This window comes from Narcine bancroftii, chromosome 3 (assembly GCF_036971445.1).
Source record: "Narcine bancroftii isolate sNarBan1 chromosome 3, sNarBan1.hap1, whole genome shotgun sequence".
Lineage (NCBI taxonomy): Eukaryota > Metazoa > Chordata > Chondrichthyes > Torpediniformes > Narcinidae > Narcine > Narcine bancroftii.
The window spans coordinates 244,732,575-244,753,193 of record NC_091471.1 but is presented as its reverse complement, the minus strand read 5'-3'; the positions used below and the strand labels follow the sequence as shown (position 1 = coordinate 244,753,193).

The 20,619-nt window shown below is 45.1% G+C and overlaps 1 long non-coding RNA gene across 1 annotated transcript in view; it reads right to left on the bottom strand.

Moving 5' to 3' along the window:
* LOC138756439 (uncharacterized) overlaps positions 1 to 18,132 on the bottom strand; it is a 79,212-nt gene extending 61,080 nt beyond the window's left edge. Inside the window, exon 1 of the long non-coding RNA XR_011353071.1 lies at positions 17,921 to 18,132. This is a non-coding gene — a long non-coding RNA (uncharacterized lncRNA). The remainder of the gene's footprint in view (positions 1 to 17,920) is intronic.
* Positions 18,133 to 20,619: the final 2,487 nt, after the last annotated feature.

The window sequence follows — 20,619 nt, the reverse complement described above, 5'->3', positions numbered from 1 at the left end:
TTAACCCATGTCCTCTGGTTTGTATCTCATCTACCCTCGGTGGAAAAAAAGCCTATCTACATTTACTCTGTCTAACCCCCTCAGAATTTTAAATACTTCTATCAAATCTCCCCTCATTCTTCTACACTTCAGGAATAAAGTTCTAACTTGTTTAACCTTTCCTTGTAACTCAGTTCCTGAAGTCCAGGCAATATCCTCGTCAATACTCTTTGGACTCTTTCTATCTTATTGATCTCTTTCCTGTAGTTAGGTGACCAAAACTGCACAGAATACTCCAAATTTAGCCTCACCAATGTCTTATATAACTTTAACATAACATCCCAACTCAATACATTGATTTATGAAGGCCAATATGCCAAAAGCTCTCTTTACAACCCTATCCACCTGTGAAGCCACTTTCAGGGAATTATGTATCTGTATTCCCAGATCCCTAAGTTCTACCGCACTCCTCAGTGTCCCACCATTTACCGTTTATGTCCTTTCTTGTTTTGTCCTTCCAAAATGCAACACCTCACACTTAAATTCCATCTGTCATTTTTCAGCCCATTTTTCCAGTTGGACAAGATCCCTCTGTAAACTTTGAAAGCATTCTTCACTGTCCACAACACCTCTAATCTTAGTGTCATCAGAAAACTTGATACAATTTATCACATTGTCATCCAGATCATTGATATAGACGACAAACAACAATAGTCCCAGTACTGATCCCTGAGGCACACCACTAGTTACAGGCCTCCAGTTTGAGAAGCAATCAACCACCACTACTCTCTGGCTGATCCTGTCTAGTCATGGTCGAATCCAGTTCACTATTTCACTATGAATACCTAGTGTCTGAACTTTCCTGACTAACCTCCATGCAGGACCTTTTCAAAGGCCTTACTAAAGTCCATGTAGACAACATCAACCTCCTCGAAAAACTCCATAAGATTAGTTAAATATGACCTACCATGCACAAAGCCATGTTGACTATCCTTAATCAGTCCATGGCTTTCCAAATAATTGTATATCCAATTTCTTAGAACACCTTTCCATGATTTATCTACTACTGACATCAGGCTCACTGGCCTATAATTTCCAGAGTTACTTTCGGAGCCTTTTTTAAACAACAGAACGCGTAGCTCAAGATATTTTAAATATTTCTGCCAGAGCCCCTTCAACTTCTACACGAGTCTCCCTCAAAGTCCGAGGGAATATCATGTCAGGCCCTGGGGATTTATCTGCCTTTATTTTCTTTAAGAGAGCAAGCATTTCCTCCTCCTTAATCTGTTTTGTTTTCCTTACTTCCCACAACTCTGTGGCATTTTCATGAGTGAATAATGTTGAAAATATATATATATTTACGACCTCTCACATCTCTTTTGGGTCCATACAAAGCTGACCACTCTGATCTTCAAGGGGACCAATTTTGTCCCTTTTGCTCTTAATGTGCCTATAGAAACCCTTAACATTTTCCTTCACATTGTCTGCCAAAACAACCTCATGTCTTCTTTTTGCCTTCCTGATTTCTTTCTTGAAATTTTTCTTGCATTATTTATACTCCACCAGCATCGCATTTCCTCCAAGTTGCCTGTACCTGCAATCCACCTTCCAAACCAGATCCCCAATATCCCTTGAAAACAATGGTTCCCTCTGCCTTCTAACCTTGCCTTTGATCCTGACAGGAACATACAAACTCTATACTCTCAAAATTTCACATTTGAAGGTCCTCCACTTACCTTGCATATCCGTGCCTGAAAACAATTTATCCCAATCCACGCGTTCTCTCATTTCCTTAAAAATGGCCTTTCTCCAATTTAGAATCTCAACCCCAGGCCCAGACTTATCTTTTTCCATAATTCACTTGAAACTAATGGTATTATGATCACGTGACCTGTCCTGTCTCATTCCCTAATAGGAGATCCAGTATTGCACACTCTCTAGTTGGTACCTCTGAATATTGATTCAGAAAACTTTATAGAACATATTTGACAAACTCTAAGCCATCCAGCCCTTTACAGAGTGGGAGTCCCAGTCAATACATGGTAAGTTAAAATCTCCTACTATCCCAACCTTATGTTTCCTGCAGCTATCTGCAGATTGGCTCCTCCAATTCTCACTGGCTATTGAGCGGTCTATAATCCAACCCCATGAGTGTGGTTCTACCTTTCCTGTTTCTCAGCTCCATCCATAGAGCCTCAGTAGATGAGCTCTCTGGTCTGTCCTGCCTGAGCACAGCTGTGATAGTTAAGAAGGCTTATGGTATGCTGGCCATCATTAGTCGAGTTCAAGAAGTGTGAGGTAATGTTGCAACTCTATAAAACTCTGCTTAGACCACACTTGGAATATTGTGTTCAGTTCTGGAAGAATATGGAATCTGTGGAGAGGGTGCAAAGGATATTTACCAGGATATTACCTGGATTGGAGAACATATTTTATGAGGCAAGGTTAACAAAGCTAGAGATTTTCTCTTTGGAGTGAACAAGGATGAGAGGTGACTTAACAGAGGTCCACGAAACATAGATGAGGTAAACACCCAGCACCTTTTACCTGGGTCGACAGGAGCAAATACCAGACATCTGTTTAAGGTAAGAGGAGGTAAGCTCAAGGGAGATGTCAGGGTTAAAAGCAGTGGGTGCCTGGAATGCATCTCCAGAGATGGTAGTGGAGGCACGTACAATCGACTCTTAGACAGGTACTTGATAAGGAAGAAAAAAATTTTAAGGTTATGGCTGTGAAGTAGGAAAGGTTTTGATTGTTGAGTAGGTTTAAAAATATGCAGCACAACATGATGGGCCAAAGGGCCCGTACTGTGCTGTAATGTTCTAATGTCATTATACCCAATGGATCAGTGGTGAACTGCTTCCTGGTGATTTTGAGCCTTCCCTGGACATCTGACTTGCAAAGAGTCTGAAAGATTCTTGCTTAATCTGCTTCATGCTTCTGGTGTAACAAAATAATTCAGGTGCAGCGTTACCCAACTTCCCTCTATACATCCCATGTTTTTTTCTGTTTATCTGTGAATCAATTTCATAGCAGTGGGGGCTCCAAATGGAAGCTCCATGTGCTTGACGTGACAATCCTCAATGCCCAGTAACTGTGGGACCAGGAGTTTTGTACGTGCTTTGTTGTTGATTCTAAACATCAATTCCATCAGGTAGAAAAAAAAGCAATAAACTCTTACATGAGAGAAATGTTAAGGCAATTTGGTTTAATCAGTGGAGAGAGAAATCAACTGGGGTGAACTTGGCTTCACGGCCCAGAGACAATTTCTAACTACCTGGGAGGGTTGGCAGATTCGGATTTCAGATTTATATACATACATGACACTCATACAACCCTGAGATTCTTTTTCCTGTGGGCCAGTCGGAATTACCACTTATTGGCAGTGGAAAAAATAACTGTACACAACGTACACATAAACAAACTGACTGTGCTATACAGAGAGAGAAAAAAATCAATAAAGTGCACAAGTGAGAGTCTTTAAATGAGCCTCTGATTGGGTTTGTTGTTGAGGAGTCTGATGGTGGAGGGGGAGCAGCTGTTCCTGAACCTGGTGGTGTGAGTTTTGTGGCACCTATACCTCTTCCCTGATGGCAGTAGTGAGAACAGAGCGTGCGCTAGGTGGTGTGGGACCTTGATGATGGCTGATGCTCTCCGACAGTAGCATTCCCTGTAGATGTTCTCGATGTTGGGAAGGCTTTGCCTGTTATGTCCTGGGCTGTGTCCATTACCTTTTGCAGGGCTTTATGCTCAGGGGAATTGGTGTCCCCCTACCAGACCGTGATGCAGCCGACCAGCACATTTTCCACCACACCTCTGTAGAAATTTGCCAGGGTTTCCGATGTCATACCCAACCTCTGCAAACCCCTGAGGAAGTAGAGATGGTGAATTGCTTTTTTCACAATGCAATTAGCATGTTGGATCTAGGAAAGATCCACCGAGCTAATCACTCCCAAGAACTTAAATTTGCTCACCCTCTCCACCTCTGACCCTCCAACGATCACTGAATCGTACACCTCTGGTTTTCCCTTCCTGAAGTCAACAATCAGCACTTTGGTTTTGGAGACATTGAGTACGAGGTTGTTGTTGGTGCACCATTCAGCCACGTTTTCAATCTCCCTCTTGTACGCTGACTCATCCCCTTCCTTTATATACAACCCACTACTGTGGTATTATAGGTGGTGTTGTTGCCATACTGAGCCACACTATCAAAGGTGTAAAATGAGTAGAGAGGGTAAGCAAATTTAAGTTCTTGGGAGTGATTAGCTCGGTGGATCTTTCCTAGATCCAACATGCTAATTGCATTGTGAAAAAAGCAATTCACCATCCCTACTTCCTCAGGGGTTTGCAGAGGTTGGTATGACATCGGAAACCCTGGCAAATTTCTACAGAGGTGTGGTGGAAAGTGTGCTGGTCGGCTGCATCATGGTCTGGTAGGGGGACACCAATTCCCCTGAGCATAAGAAAGCAGACTTATGGTGCTATGGTACTGATGGAGATTTTTGAGGAGATGTTCTTACCAATCCTCACTGATTGTGGACTAGACGTGTGGAAATCTAGGATCCAATTACACAGTGAGGTGTTGAGTCCCATGTCTTGGAGTTTACTGTTCAATTTTGAGGGGATAATGGTGTCAATATGCTTCAAATCCAGCCTTTCAGAACACTTCATCACTGTTGGTGAGAGTGCCACTGGTCAATAGACATTTAGGCAGGTTGCCACACTCTTCTCAGGCACTAGTACAATAGGCGCCTGTTTGAAAAGGTGGGTACCACGCCTGGCCAAAGTGAAAAATTTATGATATCCGTAAGTTGGTCAGCACAGATTTTTAATAAAGGCAGGGTCTGTGAAATATGTTTCATCCAAAAGGTGGTTAAGACCCAACCCTGCGGACATGTATCGGAATCGGTGATGACCACAAGATTAAGAGTAAATTATGAGCCTTTATCTGAGTGTGGCGCATTAAATGGTACTGAATTTCTCAAAGCTCCACTATAACAGGGCTGGAGATGATAGGGTATCAGAGCAGATGGGACAAATCCTCTTCTCCAACGAGATAGATTAATTTTTCTACACAACCATTCATTCATCATTTGAATTCTGGACATTTTGCTGGCAGGTTCAGTATTTATTGCTGTCTGAGTCACTGCTCCCCCGAGGTTAAACGGACGAGAGGTGATCTTATTGAAATGTGAACAATTCTTCTTCAACTTGAAAGGTGGACACAGCCATCATGTTTCTACGAGATAGCCACTGTCCAAGGCATCGCAATTTCAAAGTAAGAGGGCTGGCCATTCGGAACAGAGGAGGAAAGATTTCCTCACCTAGAATGTGGTGAATCTTTGGTATTCTCTGTGCCAGAAGGCAGTGGAGGGATCGGTCTGGGAATATACAGTAGATTTTTAAGAAGGAAGGGCATTGAAGTTAGAACAGGAAAGTAGAACTGAGGTAAAGCAGTATTTTATTGAAGGACAGATCAGGCCTGATGGGCTGAATGGCCTAGGTTTTGTATTTTTGTTATAATGCGTGCTGCCCTTTCTTAGATGCTTGTTTGGAAATTCCATTGGGCATATGGTACAGTCATGGAAACTCAATGCCCATGCTGCAACTAATTTGGAGGCTCTGTCCTTCCACCACCTGGCTGGTACTGTTTTAAAGTCACAGGTCGAGCAAAAGACCCAAATGGGTGGAATAGGTAGGGCTGGAGATGATAGGGTCTTAAGCTGTGGGATTCTGGGGGCTTATTTATGAGGGACACCGTTTCATCCTGCCCGATACCATGACACTCCGAGGAGTGGCCAACAAGGTGGCTCCCAAAGCTATTTGTCCAAGAGCCTCCCACATGCTACTCTGTGAGCCCCATTCACACCTGTGTTCCTCCCATGAGAATCATTTTGAAACGGATCAGGGGGTTAGCGCGAGGCCAGCTCGGTGATCATGGCGGTTAGTGCAACACTATTACAGCGCCAGCGACCCAGGTTCAAATGCAGTGCTGTATGTGAGGAGTTTGTACATCCTCCCCATCTGAATCGGTTTCCGCTGGGCTTTCCGGTTTCACCCCACCTTTTAAGATGGACAGAGGTTGTCGTTTCATTGGGGTACTCGGACGGCATGTGCTCGTGGGCCTGAAGGGCCTGTTACTTTGCTCTATGTCTAAATTAAAATTTAATTTAAAAAAATAAAATTTTTGCCTGAAATTTCCTGGTTGCATTGCCCCAAGCTCTCTGAAAATAAATCATTATTACTTTTCATTCCACAGGGGAAAAAAGATTGGCATTAAAGAGTTGAATTTCTGAGCCCCTCCATCATACTGTCCAATCTTTTTTGGAGTATATCTTTCAAAAGAGTATTGCTCATTTCAGTGCAATTAAATGTTAATCAAATGGAACATATTCATTTGTAATTCTGAAGTATAATGTAGTAATAAAAAGAGATCTTGGAAAGACTCAGTGGGTCGGGCAGCGTGTGTGTGAGAGAGGTGCTGAATTGTGCTGGCTGTTGTCCAGCAGGTGTTGTCAGTCACATCCGGTCTTCACGTTTTAGCTGAATATGTTTTTTGCCTAGAAGTTCCTGGTTGGATTGCCCCCAAGCTCTCTGAAAAAGAAATCATCACTACTTCTCATTCCACGGGGAGGATTGGCATTAAATGATTGAATTTCCGAGCCCCTCCATCGTGCTGTCAAACGGTTGGCTTGGTGTTATGGGGGAGACCGGAACTGCTAGCTAACAGGGTTCAGCAGACAGAGAAGCAACGGTGGTCTGTGAGCTGAGGGCGCATTCAGCCGACAATGCAGAGCCCCAAACGGATGTTGCCCGTGAGCAGCAACACCTTAAGCAGAGTTTCTGTCCGACGATTCCTGCAAGCCTGGGTTCGCAAATCCCGCAGTTCCTTCGTGGCTCCAGATTCTGCTCCTTTGTGATTCAGAAGTTGTATGAAACAAGGGGTCAAACACGCACTCACCTCCGTCTCATTACATTTTCTAATGGTGCTGAGAGTTGTACTGGAGCATTGACAGCCATCAAGACATCTTGTTTATAAGACATTAATGACCAGTGAGCTGTGAATCAAATGGCCCAAAGTGCAGAGACCAACGGTTTTTATTCTTGGGCACTCCCAGATGAGCAGGGAGCTGCTTCGCAATCTGCATGAGTAACCGACTCCCATATCAATCCTGCTAATTTTATTTTGCTTTAATATCCTGACTCCTCAGCAGTTTGCTGATTAAAGTACATGATTTAATGTTTGCTTCCACTGGGTTTTCACACTGTTGTGAAGACTGTATTCAACACAGTCTCTCCCCACCTCGGCGCCCAAGGTAAAATGAAAAGGTTCAATTATTGTCACATAATACTGCATTTAGAATGTAGTAGACATGAAATTCTTTAACTTTTGTCCACCGTAAGGCAGGCAAAAAGTCACCACTTTGTCCAGCCCCCCTCACTGAAACCTACAGCACCTGGTGATCCGAGGCAGTCTCCCCTCCAAGTACTGACCAGGGCTGAGCCTGCTTAGCTTCCGAGATCAGACAATCTCAGGCACATACAGGCTTCTGCAGTCCATAAGATGCAGTAGCAGAAGAATGGGTGGCACTGTTATCCCGTCACATCGGGGGGGAGGGGGGGGGGTTCAAATCCAGCGCTGTCTATAAGGAGTATGTACATTCGCCCCCATGTCTGCATGAGTTTCCTCCTGGTTCTCCGGTTTCTTCCCACCCTTCAAAATGTACTGGGGGCTGTAGGTCAATTGGGTGTTATTGGGCGGCATGGGCTCGTGGGCCAGAAGGGCTAGTGATGTCTAAAGTAGGCTGATCGGCCCATCGTCTCCGCATCGATATTCCATCGTGAGCTGATCCATTCTCCTGCTCAGCTCCACTCTCCGACCTGCTCCCCATAGCCTTTGATTCCCTCACTTTTCAGATGGCTATCAATCCTTGCCTTAAATGCCCCTGTGAAAGTCAGCCTGTATCATAACAAAACAAGCAGCAGATCCAATTAAGCGCACCACAGTTTCTTAAGTAGAGAAGCACAATAGAGTGTTCAGTAACTCGTTCTCTACGCTGATCCCCACTCAAACCACACAGAGTGCTCAGCCCATTTTTATCCACCTTTGGGTAGGGGTCTGCTTGAGACCCTTCCAGTTTCACACAGCTGACAATTCCTGGTTTTACAACAATATGGTGTCTGCAGACAAACCAGCAAAAATAGGACGACCTTGACCTTGGTGTTAGTTACTCTAGCCTATTTCAGGTGGCCAGAATACCCGACTGTAAAGCCACCTATTCTACCCCAATGTGGATTTTGGGTAGCCACCTGAAAGCGGAGAACCTGGCCAGGAGGAGCACTTACCTAACCCTCCTCCTGTAGGTATATTCTCTGGCTTGGAGAACACCACCCCCCGTTACACCTGAAAGCGGCAGTGGGACTATGGCCACAGGAGCCGAAGTTCACTCGGAGGCGGCTCTCCTTCAGCCAGCACATTCAGGTGACAGAAAGGCATCTTCTCCACGGCCACCTGAATGTCCCAGCTGCACTCTCCCAGTCGCATCTGCTGGCGCATTATCTGCATTCGAGCACCTGAAAGCGGCTTAACTTACTACTGCAAAGGGAAGGTCGTGTTAAAAGGCAGTCACATCCTCACTTGCACGACAAGGCAATTATATTCTCACCCAATTCATTAACCCTAAGCATATTCATTAAACTTATTCTTTTGCACACCCATCGACCTGGCCTCCTCAGCCGCCCTTGGCAGCACATTCCAGAGGTTCATCACGTTCTGTCTAAATGATTTGCTCCATATCTCTGTTTTAAATGGGCGCCCTTCAATCCTGAAGTTGTGCCCTCTAGTCCTTCACTCCCCTACCGTGGGAAAGAACTTTGCCACATCTACTCTGTGCAGGCCTTTCAACATTCAAAATACTTTGATGAGGTACAGCAATAGCTAAAAGTAATCACATTAACACTTTCCCTTAACTGGAGTTTAATTAATTTCTTGAATGCAGGATTTGTTTAGTTACACTGCAACACTAATAGGGTCTCAGCTAAAGATACAATTAATTCCTTTGAGTGATGTATGTGTGTTCACTTATGGTCACAGAGCCTTTTTATCAGTGTTCAACCATTATTGCCAACTTTTCAAACACTGTCTTCTCTGGGGCATTTTGTTGATTAAGGACAGAATTTTCTGATCAAATTTACCAGAAGTTCAAGTTCAAACTTACCGTCAGCGCACGTGTAAGACATCACATACAACCCTGAGATTCTTTTTCCTGTGGGTCAGGTAGAATGTCTACTTGTAGGGAGAGTAAACTGTACTCAAGGAAAAGCTAGGCATACAAAAGAGGGAAACGTAAACACAGAAAGAAATGTAAGCAAATTAATTGCAAATACAACAAAAAATATATGTGCCTCTAATTTGTTGTTGAGGAGCCTAATGGTGGAAGTGCAGCAGCTGTTCCTAAACCTGGTGTACTGAATCTTGTGGCACCTAGACCTCTTACCTCATGGTAACATTGAGAACAGAGCATGTCCTGGGTGGTGTAGATCCCTGATGATTGCTGCTGCTTTCCGACACCAGCGTTCCCCATAGATTTTCTCAATGGCGGGGAGAGTTTTGCCTGAGATGTCTTGGGCTAGGCCTGCCACGTTTTGCTCTTAAACTGAGTATTGTGGGGGGAGGGGGGAATCCTGAGGAGGCATTTAAGAAGGAACACCTTGGTTTTTGAGTCACCTCAATCCCAGACCAGGGAAGGATGGCAGATTCCCTTCCACACCTGAGATTAGTAGATGCAAGGGCATTAAGGAATGTTGAGTAAGTTCCCTGAAAGCACCAGGCAGAGGAAGATAGCATATGATGTGCTTGCCTGTATATGTCAGAGTTAAGATACAAGAGTTGGGTGGTCCTACATCTTTAGTGGTTAGGGCTGCTCTTGGAGTATTGTTGCTAATCCAGAAAATTGGCAGATGCTGGGGTCAAGTGCAACAAAATCTAAGTCCAGGTCATGCAGCATCCGTTGGAAGTAAAAGGTAACCAATGTTTCGAGCCATTTGGAATTTGGAGAAACAATGGACACTTGAGGGTAGGGGAGATTGGATCAAGCTGTCATAAGTGGGCAAAACTTTAGATGTAACACAAGAGTAAGCTTCTTCACTTAGAGAGTGGTGACTGAGTGGAATGACCTTCCGGAAGAGGTGGTTGCGGCAGGGTCAATTCTGTCATTTGAGGGGAGGTTGGATGAGAGGGGGTTGGAGGGTTATGGGCAAGGGAGCAGGTAGGTGGGACTAGTGGAGTTTCACTTAAATCGGTGCGGACTAGAAGAGCCGAGATTGCCTGTTTCCATCCTGGAATTGTTATATGGTCACATGGTTATGAATAAAGATTTTGAGGCTAGTCTGGTCACAGCATTATCGGAGGAATGGGCAGGGGAGATCTAACAGGATGTTCCTGGATTGGAATGCATTGGCGATGGGGACAGATTAGAGAAATGAAGATTGTTCTCCCCAAAGTAAAAGGAGACAGAGGAGTGACCTAATAGAAGTTCAGTTAAACCCCAGTATCTGGCACCTGGGACACTGGTAGATGTCAGATAAGTGAGTTTTCCGGTTGCTTGAGACTTACTCTTATAATGCCTAACTAATATACCTGCATTTAGAATTAACCGTTTAAAAGACAAAAGTACCATAGTATACTTGCACTGAATAAACATCACTTGCATGAATATATAATAATACCTAGTGTCGCTGAGAATGTTCTCCCAGAATCACAGTGCGGCTTTCGCGCAAATAGAGGAACTACTGATATGGTCTTTGCCCTCAGACAGTTCCAAGAAAAGTGCAGAGAACAAAACAAAGGACTCTACATCACCTTTGTTGACCTCACCAAAGCCTTCGACACCGTGAGCAGGAAAGGGCTTTGGCAAATACTAGAGCGCCTCGGATGCCCCCCCAAAATTCCTCAACATGGATATCCAACTGCACGAAAACCAACAAGGTCGGGTCAGATACAGCAATGAGCTCTCTGAACCCTTCTCCATTAACAATGGCGTGAAGCAAGGCTGCGTTCTCGCACCAACCCTCTTTTCAATCTTCTTCAGCATGATGCTGAAACAAGCCATGAAAGACCTCAACAATGAAGACGCTGTTTACATCTGGTACCGCACGGATGGCAGTCTCTTCAATCTGAGGCGCCTGCAAGCTCACACCAAGACACAAGAGCAACTTGTCGGTGAACTACTCTTTGCAGACGATGCCGCTTTAGTTGCCCATTCAGAGCCAGCTCTTCAGCGCTTGACGTCCTGTTTTGCGGAAACTGCCAAAATGTTTGGCCTGGAAGTCAGCCTGAAGAAAACTGAGGTCCTCCATAAGCCAGCTCCCCACCATGACTACCAGCCCCCCCACATCTCCATCGGGCACACAAAACTCAAAATGGTCAACCAGTTTACCTATCTCGGCTGCACCATTTCATCGGATGCAAGGATCGACAACGAGATAGACAACAGACTCGCCAAGGCAAATAGCGCCTTTGGAAGACTACACAAAAGAGTCTGGAAAAACAACCAACTGAAAAAGCTCACCAAGATTAGCGTATACAGAGCCGTTGTCATACCCACACTCCTGTTCGGCTCCGAATCATGGGTCCTACCGGCATCACCTACGGCTCCTAGAACACTTCCACCAGCGTTGTCTCCGCTCCATCCTCAACATTCATTGGAGTGACTTCATCCCTAACATCGAAGTACTCAAGATGGCAGAGACCGACAGCATCGAATCCACGCTGCTGAAGATCCAACTGCGCTGGGTAGGTCACGTCTCCAGAATGGAGGACCATCGCTTTCCCAAGATTGTGTTATACGGCGAGCTCTCCACTGACCACCGTGACAGAGGTGCACCAAAGAAGAGGTACAAGGACTGCCTAAAGAAATCTCTTGGTGCCTGCCACATTGTCTACCGCCAGTGGGCTGATATCGCCTCAAACCGTGCATCTTGGCGCCTCACAGTTCGGCGGGCAGCAACCTCCTTTGAAGAAGACCGCAGAGCCCACCTCACTGACAAAAGACAAAGGAGGAAAACCCAACACCCAACCCCAACCAACCAATTTTCCCCTGCAACCGCTGCAACCGTGTCTGCCTGTCCCGCATCGGACTTGTCAGCCACATACGAGCCTGCAGCTGACGTGGACATTTACCCCTCCATAAATCTTCGTCTGTGAAGCCAAGCCAAAGAAAGAAGAAGAAAGCAATTTACTTCATTTTAAGTCACATACTTTGAAAACGTTTAACCTTCACTGCATCTGCAGGTTCCTCCCTCTCCACAGAGCCCCCCAATAAATGAATAATATTAACCTCTTTCCCCCAAGTTAACAGATAAAGCCTCTGACCGGTGTGACCCCAATGGCGAACGGCATCGACCAGCACTGTTTCACATGACTTGAGCCCAACCAAGGCCCTCCGCTGGCTAAATATTTGCCCCCATCTTCACCAAAGGTTTATGTGTTACTTCAGAGAACCTTTACTTTTACAATTTTAAATGTATGTATTTTCTATCTATTAATTTATTCTTATTTAATTTAATTTTTAAAATGTATTTTCCTTGATTTTTTTTTGCCGGTTGCTTTTACTGTGCTTAAGATTAAGAGAGACATGAATAAGGAAGACGGTCCTGTGGTGGGGGAATTAGAACAAGAAATTTAATGTGAGAGAAAGAAGTTTTAAAGAGGCTGAGGGGTATAATTTTTGCAAAGAGTGGGAGCTGGAGGAACTGGCAGAATCAATATCTAGATTTAAGAGTGAAATGCTGGAGGAACTTGGCAGGTCTTGCAGTGTCCACAGGAGGTAAAGACGATGCGGGCTTGAGTCCTTCCTCAAGGTAGGAGCGAAAAGTAGGCAGGTGCCTGCATTAAAAAGCTGGGGAAAAGGGAAGAATGGGGAAGGGGAGGAGTACAGACTAACTGACAAAAAGCCCTTATTGGACATGATAAAAAAGGACAGGAGAGAGGGAAGGTGTGGTTTGATGAGGGGCTGTTTTTTGGCTCTATGAAAGGATACAGAGGGAAAAGAGGGGTGAGAGAGAGAGAGAGAGAGAGAGAGAGAGAAGATAAGAGACTCAGGGAAAGATGGGGGGGAGGGGCGTTTGGCCTAAGATAAACCCAAGAAATCGATGTAAATACCATCCAGTTGGAGGTTGCCAGGCAGAATGTGAGTTGCTAAACCTTCATTTTGTGGGTGGTCTTGTCTGGGAATGCATGAGAGATAGACAGACACGTCAACATAGGAATGGAGCAGGAAATTTAAACGGGTGGCCACCAGAAGATCCATGCTATTGGGGCCTTTCAGCAGGTGGTCTCAGCATCAACGAATAAGGTCCTGCTGCAGGCACATTCCCAGACATCATCAGTGGTTATACAGCTTCTGAAATGTCAGGAACTGCTGAGACTGAATCTGCCTCGTCTGATCCGTTCCAATTCTGGAGGCCCCAGTTCGGCCATTGTCATGTTTAATTTCGTTTCTCTGCTTTTAACATGTTTTATGTGAATTTTATATTCAAAATATCATCGGAGAGTGACGACATTTTTTGAAACATCTGGATGGCGCACAAAACAAAGCTTTACACTATATCGCGGTCATATGGCAAAAATAAAACTCTTGGCACATTTATTCATATTGATTTCTATCTGTTAAACAGCATTAACATTAACTTCTCTGGTTTCCATTAGCCACTGCTCCCCCGTTTCTCTCTTTCCCTATCCATTTCCCTTTAGTTCTGACTTTATCTGTTTGTTCTCTCTCTCTCTCTCTCTCTCTCTTTCTCTCTCTCTTTCTGTTTCTCAGATTTCAGATTTATTACCTGAGTACATACAACCCTGAGATTCCTTTTCGCTGCGGGCGCGGAAGAATTCCCACTGATTGGTGGAACAGCGTAAACAAATAAAAGAACTGAAAACAGAGAGAACAAAAGGAAAATCAATAAAGTGCACAAGTCAGAGTCCCGAAATGAGCCCCTGATTGGGTTTGCCGTTGAGGAGTCTGATGGTGGAGGAGGAGCAGCTGTTCCTGAATCTGGTGGCGCGAGTCTTATGGCATCCAGACCTCTTTCCTGATGGCAACCGCGAGAAGAGAGCTTGTGGTGGGTGGTGTGGGTCCTTGATGTTCGCTGCATCCCTCCAATGGCAGCGTTCCCTTCAGATGTTCTCCATGGTGGGGAGGGTTTTGCCTGTGGTGACCTGGGCTTTTGTGTCCACTCTCTCTTTCGATCAATTCTCATCTATTCTCTCCTGTTTCCCCCCCCCATCCATGTCCAATTATTACCTCTTCCCTGTCGACCTATGTGCCTCCTCCCCCAGCCTTTTTATTCAGACGCTCGCCTGCTTTTGGCTCATCTCCTGATGAAGGGCTTTACTGGCTATGGACGCTGAGAGAGAGTTCCTCCAGCATTATTGTCTTTTTACTTACCTTGAGCTGGTACATTATTTCCTACAGACATATTATCCAGTTCTAAACCTCCTCAGATATCAACATTTGAAGCTACCTTTAAGGTCTTTAGCTTCAGTAGAATCTATACTCACAACACAGTGACTTTGATGCTTTTAATTATTAAAAACTAGGAAAAGGCAAGAAATCTTTATACAGCAATTTAATATTGTTCAAGAGCAGGAATATTTTTCAGATTTTTTTTTCCCTTCAATAAGTGTCCTTCTGCCAGTGCCTTTTAAACATTTATAATACAAATTTGCAAAAATAATTGCATATTGCCAAGAGAATTTTTGTTTTCACAATTTGTCTTGATAATGTGGTGTTCATAAAGTGATTCCAAGTGAGATAACGAGAATTGTGAGCTGTGATTCGATTCTGGGAATACGTCCTGATGCACCATCAATAATCACAGAAGACTGAATGTTGTGAAACTGGTGGGCTTTTATTAACTATAGATTGGAACAGCCGTCACCCTCATTGACGGATCAAGGCAGAGTGGAATGGGGAGCATGCAAAGGCCTATGGGAAGGATCAGCTGGCGTGTCAAGCCAGCAGCGGCCAATCGTAGCTCAACAGTGGTTTACCACATGTCCTTAATATCCCAGGGAAATTATGTTAAGCAAAAAATCCATCTGATGGAAAAGCTCAGGAGACAAAGTAGCATCAGTGGGGAGAAAAGGGAAATGTCAACATTTTGGGTCAAGAGCTTTCAGATTTAAGATTTCTTGTCAGAGTACATCACATATAGCCTTGAGATTCATTTTTTCTGTGGGCCAGGCAGAATTACCACTAATTGGTAGTGCAAAACATAAACTCTGCACACCGTAAAACATAAACAAATAAAAGAACTGTAAACAGATAACAAATGTGAACAAACTGACTGTGCAATACAGAGAGAACAAAAAGAAAATCAATAAAGTGCACAAGTCAGAGTCCTTAAATGAGTCTCTAATTGAGTTTGTCGTTGAGGAGTCTGATGGTGGAGGGGGAGCAGTTGTTCCTGAACCTGGTGGTGCTAGTCTTGTGGCACTTATGTCCGATGGAAGCAGCCAGAACAGAGCGTGTGCTGGGTGGTGAGGGTCTTTGATGATCGCTGCTGCTCTCTAACAGAAGTGTTCCCTGTAGATGTACTCGATGGTGGTGATATCCACCACCTTTTGGAGGGCTTTACGTTCAGGAACATTGATGTTCCCATGCCAGACTGTGATGCAACCGATCAGGACACACCTCTGTAGAAATTTTGCCTGGGCTTCTGGCGACATACCAAACCTCCGCAAACTCCTGAGGCAGTAGAGGCATGCTTTCTTCACCATGCCATTGGCGCACTGGGTCCAGGAAAGATCTTCGGAGATAGTAGCTCCCAGTGCTCACCCTCTCCACCTCTGATCCCCCATTGATCACTGGATTGCATACCTCTGGCTTTCCTTTCTCAAAGTCAACTAACAACTCCTTAGTTTTTGCAATATTTGACCAGTAGTTTAAAGTGATGGATCAGGGTGGGGGGGGGGGGGGGGTGGTGGTAAGGGTAGCTGGAGGGGAAGTAATCACAATGCCAAATCCGTTGTAGAAATTGTTGCAACCTTCTTGTCTTAAAACCTCTTGCTCCCTCTTAAGCACAGCGTACCAGTATATCCACCGAGGGCTTCCTTGGTCTCACCTGTTTTATATCTCTGGTGTGGTAGTCCAGCATGTTTGTGCATTAACAGATCAAAGAGACTGGGCTCCTGTGAGATTGAGAAGGTTTGAAAAACTGCAGCAACATCTTGTCAGGATTAGCATTTTGATTAGTTTACTGTTATTTCATATGCAAGAGGGAAGGTCTTGCCACCCTCTAGACAATAGGCATATTTTTTTCCACAATAATTTCTTCCTCTTATCACAGTGTTTGCATTGCAAATGAAAAATTAGTGCCAGGATTTATTCATACCGGTGGCTTCTAAATGCATCACAGTAAAAACAATAATCAGCTGCACAGAAGATGCAAGCAAGCAAAAAGCGTTCATTGTTTTTTGAGATACAGGCCCTTCCTGCCAACGAATCCCTGACACCCCAATACACGAATTAACTTCCAAAACCTCCTTGCTCTTTAGGAGGGTGGAAGATTGGAGGAAATCCACCTCAGGTCATTGGGGAGCATGAACAAACTCCTTACGAACAGCGCCGGATTCTTATCTAAGAAGGGATGTTGAGAAATTGCAGAGATTTACCAGGTTGATTTCTGGAAGGCAAGGGCTAACATATGAGGAACGTTTAGCATCTCTTGGACTGTATTCGTTGAAGAATGAGAGGGGATCTCATCGAAACATTTAGAATGCTGAAGGGATGGGACAGAGTGAATAAGATGTTTCCCTTGGTGAGTGAATCCAGGACAAGAGGGCACAGGCTTACAATTAGAAGGTACCCATTTAAAACTGAGATGAGGAGAAATTTCTTTAGTCAGAGAGTCGTGGAATTCGTTGCCACACACAGCTGTGGAGGCCTGATCATTGGCGGAGTTTAAGGGAGAGAATGATAGGTATCTAATTAGTCTGGGTATCAAGGGACATGGGGAAAAGGCCATAATTTGGAGCTAGATGTGAGAACGGTTTAGCTCAGGGTGCAGACTCGATGGGCCAAAAGGCCTTCTATTCCTTTATCTTATGTGATCTTGTGATTCGAACCTGGGTAGCTGGTTGTGTGATAGTTTTCTATGGTAGCATTATGAGAAACACTCTTTCGTCCCTTTAGTATATGTATGGTGGAGAATGATGGAGAAACTCAGCAGATCGAACAATATATACAGAACCTGCTCATGTTGTGGGCAGCTCGCTTATCTCACAGCTGCCAGCAACCTGAGTTCAATGCTGTCTGTGTGGAGTTTTTATGTTATCCTTGAGACACCAATACCATCAAACCCATTCCTGGTCCCAGTTCTAGATGAAATTTGCCCACCATCAGCATACAACCAACTCAGATCTCAAGGCAGTCCCACTGTCAGTGGATGCAACCAAAGGCACAGCAGCGCTATCTGGTCAATAACCCAGTGCAGTTAGTGGGATCTTCCTGTGCAGAGGTGCTGCAATGACAGTACTGCCACTGGAGTGGACCTGTGGAGAGCAAGGAGAGACAGTGTTCCCCTGCAGGGTTCTACCTCCTATTCCAACTACCGATGGTTTCAACCAGGGCTTTAAATGGCTTGTTAAAGGTTTATTTTAGAATCCAGCAGCCATGGGGTCTGGAGCCAAGATAGTGGCACCTATAACCGGCAGCATTCTCAAGGGGTTGCAGACTCCAGAGAAGCAAGGCACCAGAAAATGTGGAGACCACCTTCAGTTTGAGATGGAGAAGGAGGGGAGGAAGAGGGAGGAGAGGAGGTGGAGAAGAAGAAGAAGAATGGGACAGGTAAGAGATGAATACAGTTGGAAGCTGATCTGTGATTGGAGCAGTCTTTTGGGTTTCCATAAACCCCCCCTTTCCCCACCTGCCCCCTGGAATACCTCTAACTTCATCACCGAATTTGCCATCTTATTCTTCCTGATCCTCTTTCAACATCACCATCCGCTTAGTCTTTGAAGTGAACTCAGGGTAAAGGAAAAGTCCCCATTCACATGTTTGAAGCCAATTCCACCTTGAGCCAGCCTGATGGAACCTCACTGCCCAAATGGACCTGCCTTTGAGGATTTTAATGCCTCTTTCCTTGCACTGAATGATTTCCTCACCTAACATGACTCTAGTTTCCTTTCTGCTACCACAATGGACAATGACAATTGCCATGGTAACCCTGAAATATATAATTGGATCTTTTGTGTTTAAGGCAGGGCATATTAATCAATACAAAATATTGATGGATAAACATACAACCATGCTTAATGTTCCTCATTTTCTTTAATACAAAAGAATTATTAATGGAAAGCAGGCAGGGAATAGGTTTTAAATCAATGAGCTGTGAAAGGAAGGAAATTAAACATTCAGAAAAATGGGGAAAAGACGTGAAATAAATACTTGTAAACCCTGAAATTCTGTCTTAAACAAGCATCAAAAACTTGCAGTTCAGAATTGGTGCACAAGATGCTACTTGTTTGGAGAGTGTTGAAAATCAGCTAGTTATCTGACTAGGTCAGAGTGGATTGTAAAGGTCCACCAGAAACTGGGTCTGTGGGTGCAATGTGCTCTCTCCCAGAACCACTGTACATGGCGCAGATGTGGCCCATTCACCGGACCAGAGAAATCTTTGGGTTCATATGGGGATCTATGTTCCCCATATGGAAAGATCGAAAGGGGTCACTATGTTCTAATCGCCAGACAGTGGGGGCAAGGGCCCTCATTCCTGATGACCATCTTCATGTGTGGCTGCATCAGGCTGTGAGTGGAACCAAAGTAGGTAGGCATGAAGTGCTGCTATGTGCTGAGGATAGGCCTGGCCCTGTTCCCACGCATTGGCCCAGTCACCAGGACACTGACACACCATCTTATCATTTGTGGAAAAGTTTTTCCAGACAAAAAAAAACCTTTGACCACATCCATCAGGCAATGGTCGGCACGGAATGGCCTGCAGACACAGAGAGACAAGGACTCAATGGACATTGGTGGGGTGGTTCCTGGAGCAAACTTTCCAGGTTAGCTGACAGAGTGTCCCATCACTAGTTCTCATGAACAAGCACCAGGTCTTGGCCTGGTTAGCGGTGAGCCATCCTGGTCAGATCCTTCCTGTATAACAGAAATATCACACAATGCACGTTGTCCCCGAGACGACTACGGTGGAGTGGAGACAGTCGTCCTCTTCTTTGCAGAATTTGCATTTGGTCAGAGTGTGGGAGAAGGATGAAAGGTCCTTGTCGCAGTTCACCACCCGCAGCAGCATGACAGATGTCTCTTTCTCTCTCTCTCTCTCTCTCTCTCTCTCTCTCTCTCTCTCTCTCTCTCTCTCTCTCTCTCTCTCTGATCTACGGGCTGTACTCGGGACGCACACAGAGTCAGACGTTCAGAACTGCTGGAAGACCATCAACTCGGTGAAGGGCACCCTTTGGTCTGCAGGAAAACTGTTGGCCTTTCAGCGGTGAGGGAATGCTGCTGACTAGCACATCCCAGGCTGCAGGAGGACGTGCTGAGGGACGCACTGACCCTCGGTGCAGGTAATGGGAGGGCATTGCGGGGAAGGACCATGATCTGGAGACCTTCTGCTACCAGGCATTGAGGGGTGAGACCAAGGGGAAGCCCCTCACTGTGGTGGTACACCACCGGGCTATTGTAGGGGGAAACCTCTGTACCTGCAGGAGTGTAAGGGAGCAGGACTACACCTTGCCAGCTGTCAATCAGTCAGCCTGAATGGATCAAGTCCCACCCGGTCGGGTGTCAATCACCCTCTGGGATATAAGCCTGCGCCGGCCTCCTAAGTCTCTCTCAGAGTTACTGCAGCAACAACCAGCCTGGCTCTGTGGAAGTCTTTGTGGATTAAATTGTGGTGCACTGTAGCCAGAATCAGACACACACAAGGTAAAGACTGTACAGCAGGCTTTAATCCACAAAGACTTCCACAGAGCCAGGCTGACTTTATTGTGAATAAAGTTTATTTTTGGAAATAATATTTGAAAATCCCACTGGTGATTTTGACCATCGTGAATTTTTTCCTGACACTCTATGGCTAACCTTCTCAAATGAATCCATTATTTACCTCCTTTTTTTTAGAAGCCTATGGAAATTTGGCACCTCTCTGAGGATCCTTTTAAATTTTTAAGTGTAGCTGGATACACAATGAGTAATGACCCCCCAATGCAGAGCAAAGGCAACATATTTCCAGTGATGTGAGGGTGAACCAGGCATTGTGCTGGGATAGTAGGGAGATGCTGTGGCCAGTTGTTCACGCCCAGCAATGGTCAGCTAATTGAAGACCATCCTCACTGCCTGGAACGTTTTCCAGGAAATTTCCCCACCCATCAGGAAACGTCCTTCAGGTGTCGGCATCTGGGATGGGGGGGATAGTAATCACAGAGATTGGTTCAATGTTTATTCAGCGGCCTGTGCCGAAGTGACAGCAAGATGCATGAGAGAGCAAGAGGAGAGGCATGGAACGTAGAAAAACGAGGGGAAATTTGACAGAGGTATTTAAAAAGTGGGGGGGGTGGATAGTTAGAATAAATGTAGGTAGGCCTTTTCCACTGAGGGTAGGTGAGAGGACGTGGGTTAAGGGTGAAAGGGG